This window comes from Callorhinus ursinus, unplaced genomic scaffold (genome assembly GCF_003265705.2).
Source record: "Callorhinus ursinus isolate GAN/ISIS: 27379988/994484 unplaced genomic scaffold, GSC_fseal_2.0 scaffold32, whole genome shotgun sequence".
Taxonomy (NCBI): Eukaryota; Metazoa; Chordata; class Mammalia; order Carnivora; family Otariidae; genus Callorhinus; species Callorhinus ursinus.
In genome coordinates this window covers 9,000,678-9,013,949 of record NW_027397094.1, presented here as the reverse complement: position 1 = coordinate 9,013,949, position 13,272 = coordinate 9,000,678, and the positions used below count along the sequence as shown (strand labels likewise).

Genomic DNA, 13,272 nt, shown 5'->3' with positions numbered 1-13,272 from the left:
TTATTTATTTCGGAGCTGTGAGCAGGTATGGTGCTGTCTAAATCAGATGGCTGTGGATTGAGTTATCATTCACTTGGATTGCAAAACATCTGCTCAAGTGGTCTGTGTCTTCCAGGAGATAAGAGCAATATGCATGCTCACAATAATTAAAAAGTAGGCAAATAATGACTTTTTGGAAAAGACTGAAGGAAATGGGACCGCTCAGATGGTTATACTAAAAGTCCAGACCTGTCACCTCATTGCCACTTCATTACGTCTGTAAGTACCCAATGACGTACAGAAAGAAACTATTTAAGGACATTAACAAAAACACCTACTTTCTCTATATACATCCTTAAAGTAATATTGTGTTGGCCTATTGAATGAGGTGTCTTATCCGCCTCTCCCTAGTTATTATTCTGTCTCAGGCTTCGTGTTCCTCTTGATTTGGCTAACTGCAGGATTATGACAACAAGCTCTGGAATCGCCAATCATATTTTCATTATATAACCCTTTGAACCGTGTTTGCTGGGATTTGGTAGAGCCTGTCATCTATACTCAGAGATTTGAAGCTCACCCCTAAATGAATGTCATGTGCAGTTAATTTGCAATAGAAGTCATTTGAAGTTAGGATGAAAGCCAGTTCTCTCATTGGTTTTCAAAATAAATGCTTTCCCAAGTCTAACGTTAGAGAAACTTAGAAATACTTCAAGGTATTCAATCTCAGTTGTTCTCCAGTTCATTTAGTGAACGAGATATTTTTATTAGCAGACACTTTAATGACTGAGTAGTGTTTATCATTACTTGTGTGGCTTCATTTTATTTTATTGAGAGATATGTATTTACTTATTAAAATGATCTGAATCCCACTATGTAGGCATGTTGGGACTTCTCCTTGTAAATTAGGTAGATGTGTTCTGGATAATGGTCAAATTTAATGATAAAATCCATATAACAAATACTTATTGAGCAACTACTATGTGCAGGACACTTAGTAGGTTACAGTAAGAGGAGTGACGTGCCTCTGTGGGATTCACTCGCCCTTGGACTTGTTAGATTCTAGAAGGGACCAACGGCGAAAGATGAAGTCTAGGCTTACTGGCATGCCCCACATGGCTGAAAACCTCTGCATGTTAGAGACCAGAGACCAAAATGTCTGTATCCTCCCACTGAAGTGTGTTATTTGGTGACTTTCCCACCACTTCCTCTAATAAGAACGGGAATGTCAATATTGCCGCATATTCTCTTGATGTTTCAGTTGCTCGTATGTTATCTCCTGAGGAGATGCTGGTATCTAGAAAAGGATGTTCTCTATAGGACAAAGCTTCTCAAACTGATGCAGGACCAGTGACTTCTCTTTCTTTCCCTTTTTCCCAATCCTTTGTAGATGGATACTTTAAAAAAGAGAGACATGCAAAACACAAATCTGTTTCTGATTATGAATGAAACGTTTCTTTCCATCTCTAGGCTTATCTTGTAGACCCCACTCTCAGAGGCTGCCCTGAGCCCCTCTTGTCACACACACCCTGGGAACCCTCAGCTTCTCACTTCACAGCCTCTTCCTTCCTATGGTCTGACCTCACCTTCACCCCCCCCAAGAAACTACAAGGTCCTTCTTTTAAAAACCCAGCAACATCTCAACATCTTGTCAGTCCCCATCCCGAACAAGTTCTCCCATTGCCCTTATTAGTCCCTCCTGACTTTGCGTCCCCAGTGACGTCCTTGACACGAACACACTTCCTTCGTTCTCTGCTCATGGAACTTGATGCCTCTTTTTCTTCCTTTAGTCAACCTTCTAAAAGCTTTCCTAAGGTTCTGGCCTAAATCTCAGACTCTGTACACTCTAAAAATGTGAATGCCAGTGTCCGAAATGGGGTTGGGGGATCTTCTTTAAGATTTGACTCTAACTCTGTGTAAGAAGTGGGCTAAGCAGATCTGGCCATGTGTGAGTGTGTGTGTGTGTGTGTCCGTAGCATCTGGAGAAGGTACCAGACCCGAGCTTCTAAGGGCAGTAGATAGTAATAACCCACTGGCTGAGAAAACAAGGATACCATCACTAAAATATGAAATGAAGGAACGGGCAACTTCTATTGTTATCTCTTCTTGTTTTATGTCCTTTCACTGTGACCGGAGCTTTGGTGGGTGTGAGGAGTAGAGCTATATACAAAGAACCTTTCGTAGAAAGTCAATAGATGCGTTTCTTCTGCCAATGACAGGGACCTTCACTCTCTGACCACGTGTATCCTCATCTGTTATATGAGATGGTTAGGCACCCTGATCTATGAGATCACTTTCATTAGAAAATTCTGTAATTTTCTGACATTTCCTCAAATCCTTTTGTGTAACCTACTGACTTTTCCCTTCCTAGGGTTGTATGTTAACCCCATTTTCTTAATTCTCTTCTAGCACCTGTGTTCTGATCAGAGGCCAAATAAATGACATTCAGAATTTCCACTAAGGTACTATAAGGTAAGATCTCCTTTGGGGGTTGAGTTCTTTGCTTTAATAAAAGGACTTATGGCTTGATCGGTGGAACAGGTTAATGAGGAATAGGAATTTCTAAGTTGGTGTTTTTCAGCATGATTTCTGATTACTTTCTGTGCATCTTAACATAGCTCTACAGTAGTGCTTGATTTTTGTGTCTTAGTATCTTTATCTTTTTTTACTTATTTGCTGATCATATTCAAAATTACAATGAAAGCATGCTTGTTAAAATAGGAAATAAGTCATTTTATTTCAAAGACTCATTTGTATCTTAATTGTAGCAACATGGGGTTATTGGAAATTAATGCAAAATGTTTTAATTTTTAGCATATATAGAATCTTCTAGCTCGTCTAATTCGTAAAAGCTTAAATATCATCCCTTGATTTACATCATCTTATCCAAAAATGCTGTACAAAATCTGATAGTGAATATAAAGAGAGATGTGAAAAAGTTTAATCTCCTTTAAACATTGTTAATAAATTATTAGCAATTTTAGCTACCTAATAACCCTTTTCCCTTCCAAATAATAATAATAATAATAATTCTGATGTTTTTAAGGACAGTGAAATGCCTAGTTTACAAAATCTTTGCCTTCCCTGATCCCTTTATTGAGGCCACATAACCCAGTTCTGGCTAATGAACTCTAGATGGTGAACACTGCGGGGCGGAGGGGCTTCCCTTCCTGAATTTTTTCCCTTCCTGAAATAAAAGAGCAGAATATCTTTGGGAACATTTTCCTTGTTATTACTCCATCTTCCTACCTGGAAAGCTGTTCTAAAATTTGGAGCCACGGATTTTAACTTATCAAGGTGACTGAGTGATGACAGTCAATACCATTGAAAGAATTTATTACTCACATATCCTGAAAGAAGGGCCACTCCTTGCCTCCAGGGCCATCTGAGGAAGCACCAGGTTTGGTCTGGAGACAGAAGAGAAAGGACAAAGTCTAAGTCAAAGTCTTTACCAGGATTGTCTGCGGGACTAGCTGTGCAGGGTGGGGCAAACGGTTGAGGATTGGCCAGTTGGAAGAGTGTAGGTGGGCTCTGGGTTGTAGGGGTGGGCTCTGGCCGCCTGGTCCCAGGTGCTGGGTGACTTAGAGCTCAGGAAATCCTATCTTGGGGTGTGAGTTAGAGGAGAACTGGGACTGTGGATCCTGGATTGCTTGGTTTACATATGAAAGGTGGGCTCTGGGCCACGTCCTTTGCTCTCTCTAAGAACCAGCTAGCTCTGGGATAGGCAGTCTCTTCCAAGGCAGCAAGCCACACCACAGCCAGAGATGTTGGAGTGGGAAGGTAAATGAGCTTGACTCCTTGATGACGTTCTTGTGCTCTCGTGAGCCTACCATCGGCTCTCCTGTGGCATGACCCTGATTAGTTAGGTCTCCTGACACTCAGAGCCGAATACAGACATAGCTGATTCACAGGCATTCAGATCTGGGCGTTGTGCTAGATATGCCTCTTTACTCTTCACAGGAGTGCCGTCAAGGTGTTAGTATCCCCACGTACAGACGAGGAAACCGAGATGTTAAGAACTGTGTCCTGTGATCATAGGTGTCAAAGGCGAGGTTTGAACTGGACCCGTCAGATTCCTTTCCCGGGACGCTGCTACCTTGATGCTTATTCTGACAGTATCTGCTAGGAGCTTGTGCTGTTGCTGATCACATCTGCTAGCTAGTCAGTGGCATTGCCGACTCACTAAACCCTTTGAATGCTTGCTCTTCAATAACACAGAATTCCCTTTGGATTATCCATTTATAAAAACTAAGTGAACTGAGACTCTTCCACATTAAAAAAAATAAAAAAGAAGAGGGAAAAATCTAATTGGGGGGAATCAAGATGAATTAGAATTGCCTATGAAAGCAGGTGAAGAACACATTACTTCCGAGTTGGGTTATTTTTGCCTTTTAAAATTTTTTTTTTGAAATAAATGTTCAGGACTAATGGTCTCAATATGGCCACCAAAATTCAGCTTTTAACCTACAGTCCTGATATTAAATATTCTCCTTCTAACAGTCTCTGTTACTTCACTCATACTTATTGGGTTCAGGGGGGGAAATGCAGGTGAAAGAAATTATATAAAGAAACTCCTTTCGAAAGAAAGTCGTGCACAACATTGAATAGGTACTGAGCTGAGCCAGGGAAGGACAGCGAAGGAGGTGCTTGGGTAATGGAAAAGTCTCTGGGCCGGAAAATATGAGAGGGGCAGTACAGGTGACAGCCAGCTCTACTGAGGCTTAAAAATGCCTTCTCACCTCTCAGGACCTTTGTTCTTTATTTGTAAATTGAGGGTGTCAGATATTCCGATCTTCTCTTAGTGTAAAATAATAGCTTACCTCGTCGGATCTCCTTTGCGAATGCGGCGACATGCTGTCTCTGCTAAAGCCAAGCTTTCCTTTTGGCCTCTGAATCTATGCGTTCTTGGTGATTTTCCTGTCCCTTTCCTTTCTTGCAAATAGATCCTGAATCTCTCCATTTCCTTTTGCGTCTTCTGTTACGACCCTACCCCAAGTCATTCGGTTTTGCCTGGACCACTGCGTGAGCTTCCCGATGGTCTGGCTCCCATTCTTGCCTTACCAAAATCCATTCCGTGTGCAACAGCTCGTGCCTAGGGAACCCACGTCACATCTGCGTCTCTTCTGCTTGAGACCTGCTCGAAACCCTTCAACTCCTTCCCCTGCATCAAGGGCAACACTCCGATGCACGACCATGACTTACACATCCCATCCTTTTCTCCTTGCCTCCCAGCTCCAGCGTCTGTCCTTTTTACCATTCTGTGAGTGTGTTTCTTTGTGTTCTTGCCTGCTTCCTGGGGCCCTTCCCATTCACATCTCAGCTGCTAAAGCCTTCCCTAACCACCCCATGGAAGTGAGCACTAGCCCGGGCACCCAAATTGGATTCCTTCTAAAAACTAGAAAATTTCTTTTGTAAAGCATACTAAAATACCCCCTTGCGGTAAAAATACCTACACGTCCAACTTAAGGGATTTAGGCAAGACATGAAGAATTTAGCCACGTTTGTGTACAGTTTGTTCTTTATCTCTTGCCATAGAATGATCTAAGCTCCGTGAGGGCAGGGCCTTGTCTGTTTCTTCGTTGCCAAAACCACGGCACCTGTAAGGATGCCTGTTCCCTGCAAGAAGCTTCGTAAATATTTACCGAATGCATGAATGTAGAGGCAGAAAATCCCATAGGTCCGATATCCCAAAAGAAGTTAAGCAGGGCTTATAGATGTCTCCCATGAGTCTATTGCTTAGGAAGGAAGGGGAAAAAAAATAAAGGTAAAGATGAAACGGAAAAACAAACCTTCTGGAGAGAGGGACAGACAGCAATGCACAGAGAAGCAGCAGTAAATCTTCAGGAGGGACCACCTCGGGTATTCTTCCTAGCAGCGTTTTTGATCTGTGATGATGGGTGGCAGAGGGCAATCCTTTGGATCTTACATAGATTTATTAGCTAAGCCTGGCACATAGGCGATCAGAAATGTTTGTTGAGTGAAGGCTCCAAAGACTGAAATAATAAAATATTGAACTGCTAAGAGCCTTTTGCCTTAATTTTTTTTTTTAATGGGCATGTCATTATTCCCTGGATGCCAATATGCAGTCCGTGTTAGTAACAGGCATTCCAAACACACTGAGTGTGAAAAATGTTCCATGAAACAGAATTCAGTTACTGTGCTAGGCATCTCCCCAAGAGCATTTCAGAATTCATTCCATCTTCAAGTAAATTGTCACAGTGACTATCCAGAGTGGCACGCCATGCTAATGTATTAAAATGCTGATGGGAAAATGGAAACTAGAAAAATGTCTTATCTGTCAATTAAATGATGTAGCCTTGTGGTTGGATTACAGCAACTCAGGGCCTTTTTGTTTTCTGCCAATTGAGATTTGACAGCTCTTTATAAAATATTTACATTCTGATTTCAGTCACATTGACAGCACTTTTGGGTCTTTGGAAGATGATAATTACATGTTAGGAAAATGTGAAAAAAAAATTTGAAGCTGATCTGTTGAGGGGAAAAAATCTGTTTTTTTCAAATTGCACAAAGGAAGGAAATGCACTTTATTAAAGGATATATTTCTAATAAAATTCAGAAATAATAGGTTTTTGTGATCCAAAGACATACTGCATGTGTAATGTGAAGGAATATTCTTCTCCACCCTGCCTGTTCTGGACACCTCAGCTTTTCTTAATCAGCTCTGTCTAGGTAGATACATGTTTCTCACCCTTTTTCACTTTTTTTATGCACCTGTGATGTTTTTGTGGTACATGGGTAAATTAGACAAGATTTGGGAGCATCCATATGGAATTTTGCAGAAAAAAATTCAATATGTATTCTTAGTATTGAGAGATGAGAAAATAAGTGTTGGGAACAATACTGAGTATTGAATTTATATAGAATTTTCCAATACAATACTTTCAAATGTTTTCATGAGAAGTGTAAATTTACATATCACTTTTTCTTATCAGGTACTAGGTTAGAAAGAGTAACCTGTAATTCTTGATCAATGGTCTGGCTGAAGTTTTGACAGTCACTATCTGTATGATGCTTGGTAAGAACAAGTAGATGATAGAAAACCTGTTTTATAGCCATTCAGGAGTTTCCTGCAATTGAAATTATGTTTAAAGAATCTAACAGCTATTACTTTCTTTCACTGACAAATGCTTTGTTGAAATTTCTTAAGGCAAATGATTTTGGAATCCAACCTAACTTCTTTAGTATCAAGTATTTTTTTTGTGTTTTTGTTTTCGTTTGTTTTTGTTTTTAAAGATTTTATTTATTTATTTATTTGAGAGAGCGAGAATGAGAGAGAGAGAGAGAGCACATGAGAGGGGGAAGGGTCAGAGGGAGAAGCAGACTCCCCGCTGAGCAGGGAGCCTGATGTGGGACTTGATCCCGGGACTCCAGGATCATGACCTGAGCCGAAGGCAGTCGCCTAACCGACTGAGCCACCCAGGCACCTTCAAGTATTTTTTTTGAATTTTTTAATTAATTAATTTATTTGACAAAGAGAGAGCACACACAAGCAGGGGCAGGAGCAGAGGGAGAGGGAGAAGCAGGCTCCCCACGGAGCAGGGAGCCCAACACGGGGCTCGAGCCCAGGACCCTGGGATCATGACCTGAGCTGAAGGCAGGGGCTTAGCTGACTGAGCCACCCAGGTGCCCTTAGTATCAAGTATTTTAAAACTTCTTGGAAAGCATAGATTCTTCTATAGCCATCACCCTACACATAGGTTGGACCCCTCTAAAAGGGCAAGAGTGGGTTTCAGTCTATGTGTGGAACCAGGAGGAAAAGTGCAGGTGGAGTCCCTGGGCCCACCCCCCTCCCCACCCCTGGCTCTTCCCTGCTCCTCCAGGGGCCTCGCTTTGGGAGCATTCTTGTGGACACTCAGCCTGCAGGTCTAGTGTCCTCCTTTCCCCACTGTGTCACAGCTGTCCCTTGGCCAGCCATTGAGCCCCAGGGGCACTTGAGGATGCATCTAGTGAAGAAACCACTTATGCCCTAAGCACTGAGCAGACTCTGGGGATTCTGAGGACCTGCAGGTATGAAGCTTGTCTAGAAGAAACTGACTCCCTGTGGGCATTTCCCTTGCAGAGGGCATTTCGTGGCCACAGGAAATCCAGAGCGGACCCTCGGATGCAGCACTCCTCAAACACTAATGCGTATGCACCTGTTAAAATACAGATTCTGATTCGGAAGGGCTGAGGCAGGCCTGAGCTTTGGCATTTCTGATGTGCTCCCCGGTGAGGCTGATGCCGATACGGACTGCACTCTGAGGAGCGAGACGGTGACACAACAGAACCACAGGGACATGGTGGTGCGTCCCGCTGCCTGGGTTGCAGGGCGGTGCTGGACAGAAGAATCCGCTTTAGGCGAAAACAGAGATCTGGGCCTGCCACAGAGAGCTGTCCTCACCCCCCAGGGTGCCCCGGCCTGGATCCTTTGCAGCCCTTACTCCTCCCAATTCTGCATCATGCCCTTCAGCAACTTGTGCCACCAGCTGTACCTCCCAGGGCTCACAGCCCCTTGTGTATGAGGGCAGCGGCTCACTGTGTGGCTGGGCACTAAGTTTGATGTCCAGGTGGCAGGGCCCACCTCGGCTGTGCTCAGAGCGTCACAGAGTGGCAGCAGGTGCCTGGTGTCGCCATCACGCTTGCAGCCCGTGAGAACTCAGGACCAGCCTGTGCTCGGCCACACCTGCCTTCTGGGGGATCGGCACGTCCACCCAGGGCTCTGTGGACATCCACAGGTATCCCACCCCGCCAGGGCGCAGGAGCCCCGCGTGTGGGAAGCCCTACAATCGGGTTCAAAAAGGCACATGTGGGGGAGGTAGTCAATCCAATAGTTCTCTAGCAAGATTGCAACACATTATGTGGAAATAGATGAAAAAGTTTTCAGAAATGACCCAAATAAAAGCAGTGCATTAAAAAAAAAAAATGATTACATTCTCAGAGGAACAGTTGAACTAAAGGGAAAAGAACATCCAAATCGGGAACAAGATAAAAGGAACCTTTGGGAAACAAATATCCGCGTTATGCTATATGCAAAAGAAATAAAATGCCCCCCAAAGTTGATTAAATTATCAAAATACATCACAGAATCCCATTTAAAACAAACACACAAATGGTAGCAGGAGATGGAGATCAAAAATTAAATAAATCTTATGAGACGACTATTAAAAACTTGCAACAAAAGAGCAGCTTGCGAAAACTAGAGTAATCTGGTAAAGTCATAGAGGTGATTCATTTCATAAAAATCCAAGTTTGGAGGCGACACTTTTTAACTAGGTAGGTGACACTTTTTAACTAAAAGGGGGTTTTAGAAATAGTTCCATAACATACAGAAATTCAATCACATTCCAAGAGAAATGAAAGAGCTTGTTACAATAAAAACATTGTAGAAAAGAATGTGAAAACCAGAGGCATAGTCTTCACACCAAACAACACGCAGCATGCATGCCACTATAAGAAGAAATCAACTCAAAGCACCTGTTTGAATTCATGACTTGGAAAAAACAAAGATCTCATAATGCGATAAAAGGCCAAAGCTTTGGATGTGCTCCATTTACATTCTAGCATATCACAGGGGGGGAAAGAAAATTCCATTTGCGCAGCTTCTTCTTATTCTAAAACCGCAAATTCTGTCCAGTTTTCTTTTTCAGCAAAGTAGTTATTCAGTTCCTGCTGTATGTTCCTAAGATAGAAATCTTAGATGATCTGTACCCATTCTTTAATACACAGCTTCTTTCCTGAAAGAACATGCAGTCCAGTTTGGATGAGAAGTTGGACACATTTTTGTAATGATGTAAGTGTTAAATAGAAGACAAGATAAAAGGAATGTCACTAAGTCGTTTAAGTAGCAAAGAAATCCTGACCCGGTGGTTGTCGTGGGCTGTCGCTTTAGCGAGTTTACAACCTTGATGCTTTTCTCAGTGATAGACCTACATGAGCTTTTAGATCATATTCATGAAAAGGATGCGTTAATGACATACCAGGGCAGAGCAAGAGGTAACATTTCTTTATGCTTTCAGGGGCGTCAAAAGGGTGATATATACAGAGACTCGAGGGAGGGTAGGACTTACATGGGCGAAAGAAACCTGTGGGCATTGCGAGGGATCATGGGGCAGGATGCAGGTGCAGCTTCAGGTTTCTGGCTTGTGTGTGGATGTGTGGGGTGGACTCCAAGGATGGGGAGAGTTGGGGTCGAGCAGAATGAGAACGACTTTGTAAATCTAAAGGAGCTTGGATCCTATCTGAAAAATCAGAGTACCACTGAAGGAGTACGAGCCAGGGCATAAGAGGAGGAAAATTAACTGGGCAACGCTGTGTGGAACTAGACGGAAGGGGGGAAAATAGGTGGGTAGCTTTCATCGGGAACAAGGACGTTAAAGACTGAAGAGGAAACTGCCCCCCATCTGAGTGAGGGAAGAATAGATTCAGGAAGACAGCACTAAGAAGTCTCCTGCGTCTTCACACTTTTCAATTCTTTTGATGATTCACCTTTCATATGTAAATGAAAAATGGGTTCACATCATAAAGAAGAAGCAGACAACACCCTGCCTAAGTTCTCTTTCCATTTCTGTCTCTCCATCCTTCTCTTCCTGCAGCCCTCCCTGACCCTAATTCTTTCCTTAGGTTTCCTCCTCCTCCGTGCATTCCTGAACGCACTGCAGCCTGGCCTCCGGGTCCCCCCTTTTCACCAGGAATGCCGCTGCAGAAATGAGTGGGGATCTCCTAGTAGTTGATGAACGCCAACAAGTCTTGATGCCTACCTTTCCTGAGGTCTCTGCAAGTTTTGTTGCCATAGGCCTTTTTGAAGTTTTGTCTTTCCTTGGTTGCAAGGGACTTCCCTCTCCTTGAATCTCATTGTTACCTCTTTCCCCCTTGTCAGTTTGTCCTCTCTCTCTCTCTCTCTTCTTCCTTCCTACCCTCGTTCCTTCCTTCCTTCTCTCTCTCTTTTCTTCTTCTGTCACCTGCCTAAGTGCAAATCCTCTTCTCTGCCCCCACAAAGCTCTGTTCAGAATTCTTCTTATGTCACTTAACTTCCAGGCTTAGACTATGACCTTTAGCCCAATGCCTCAAATCTGTGCCTCTAGGTTAGCCGTCTTTGCCTCATCCATATCTATATATCCAACCAGACAACTCTCTCTACAGGTTTTCACCACCCACTCCCTAACCAGAACAGCAGAACTGAACACCCCTGCTCCCCTTGAGCTCCCTGGTTCTCCATGGTCTCTGTCCTACAGTTATGTGCATTATTAGACAGGTGCAACCCAGAAACATCCCTTTATCTTTCTTTTTTTTATTTTCTTTTTTTTATTATGTTATGTTAATCACCATACATTACATCATTAGTTTTTGATGCAGTGTTCCATGATTCATTGTTTGTGTATAACACCCAGTGCTCCGTGCCGAACGTGCCCTCCTTAATACCCATCCCTCCCACCCCCCACCACTCCAGCAACCCTCAGTTTGTTTCCTGAGATTAAGAATTCCTCATATCAGTGAGGCCATATGATTGACTCATTTCGCTCAGCATAATACCCTCCAGTTCCATCCACATCATTGCAAATAGCAAGATTTCATTCTTTTTGATGGTTGCATAATATTCCGTTGTATATGTATATACCACTTCTTCTTTTCCCATTCATCTGTCGATGGGCATCTTGGCTCTTTCCACAGTTTGGCTATTGTGGATATTGCTGCTATAAACATCGGGGTGCACATACCCCTTCGGATCCCTACATTTGTATCTTTGGGGTAAATACCCAGTAGCGCAATTGCTGGATCGTATGGTAGCTCTATTTCAACTTTTTAAGAACCTCCATACTGTTTTCCAGAGTGGCTGCACCAGCTTGCATTCCCACCAACAGTGTAGGAGGGTTCCCCTTTCTCCACATGCTCACTAACATTTGTCACTTCCTGACTTGTTAATTTTAGCCCTCCTGACTGGTGTGAGGTGGTATCTCATTGAGGTTTTGATTTGGATTTCCCTGATGCCGAGTGATGTGGAGCACTTTTTCATGTGTCTGTTGGCCATTTGGATGTCTTCTTTGGAAAAATGTCTGTTCATGTCTTCTGGCCATTTCTTGATTGGATCATTTGTTCTTTGGGTATTGACTTTAAGAAGTTCTTTATAGATTCTGGATACTATCCCTTTATCTGGGATGTGTCATTTGCAAATATCTTCTCCCATTCTGTCGGTTGTCTTTTGGTTTTGTGGACTATTTCTTTTGCTGTGCAAAAGCTTTTTATCTTGATGAGGTCCCAATAGTTCATTTTTGCCCTTGCTTCCCTTGCCTTTGGTGATGTTTCTAGGAAGAAGTTGCTGCGGCCGAGGTCGAAGAGGTTGCTACCTGTGTTCTCCTTTAGGATGTTGATGGACTCCTGTCTCACGTTTAGGTCTTTCAACCATTTGGAGTCTATTTTTGTATGTGGTGTAAGGAAATGGTCCAGTTTCATTCTTCTGCGTGTGGCTGTCCAATTTTCCCAACACCATTTGTTGAAGAGACTGTCTTTTTTCCATTGGACATTCTTTCCTGCTTTGTCAAAGATGAGTGGACCATAGAGTTGAGGGTCCATTTCTGGGCTCTCGATTCTGTTCCATTGATCTATGTGTCTGTTTTTGTGCCAGTACCGTACTGTTTTGATGATGACAGCTTTGTAATAGAGCTGGAAGTCCGGAATTGTGATGCCGCCAGCTTTGCTTTTCTTTTTCAACATTCCTCTGGCTGTTCGAGGTCTCTTCTGGTTCCATACAAATTTTAGGATTATTTGTTCCATTTCTTTGAAAAAAGTGGATGGTATTTTGATGTGGGTACATTGAATGTGTAGATTGCTCTAGGTAGCATTGACATCTTCACAATATTTGTTCTTCTAATCCATGAGCATGGAACATTTTTCCATTTCTTTGTGTCTTCTTCAATTTCTTTCATGAGTATTTTATAGTTTCCTGAGTACAGATTCTTTGCCTCTTTGGTTAGATTTCTCTTTCTGAAGTGAAAATCTAATCAGAATTCAAATTGAGCCACTTCCTAGTTGTGTGACCTTCAACATTCTTTAACTTCTATGGCTCTCAGTTTTCTTATATATAAAATGGAAAAAATAGTTAACACCTGCCTCACAGAAGTGTTGTAAAGATAATAAATGGCACATTGTAAGCCCTCAATAAATATTAACGGTTGCATTGTTTGAAATAGACTCTCCATTGACTTAAAAAGAAAAAAAAAACTAGTCTTCTTAGCGTGTAATTTGATTTTTTGCCTAATTCTCAAACTTCACTTCTCCCATTTCTCAACGTCCCCCCTGCTC

At 42.6% G+C, this 13,272-nt stretch overlaps 1 protein-coding gene across 2 annotated transcripts in view; it reads left to right on the top strand.

Annotated features, from left to right (window-relative positions):
* The window catches only part of CHRM3 (cholinergic receptor muscarinic 3), a 476,047-nt gene that overhangs the window by 206,785 nt on the left and 255,990 nt on the right, over positions 1–13,272 (top strand). For both annotated transcript variants that reach the window (XM_073879001.1, XM_073879002.1), the window contains exon 3: positions 2,386–2,448. The gene's annotated coding sequence lies outside the window, so the exon portion shown is untranslated. The remainder of the gene's footprint in view (positions 1–2,385; positions 2,449–13,272) is intronic.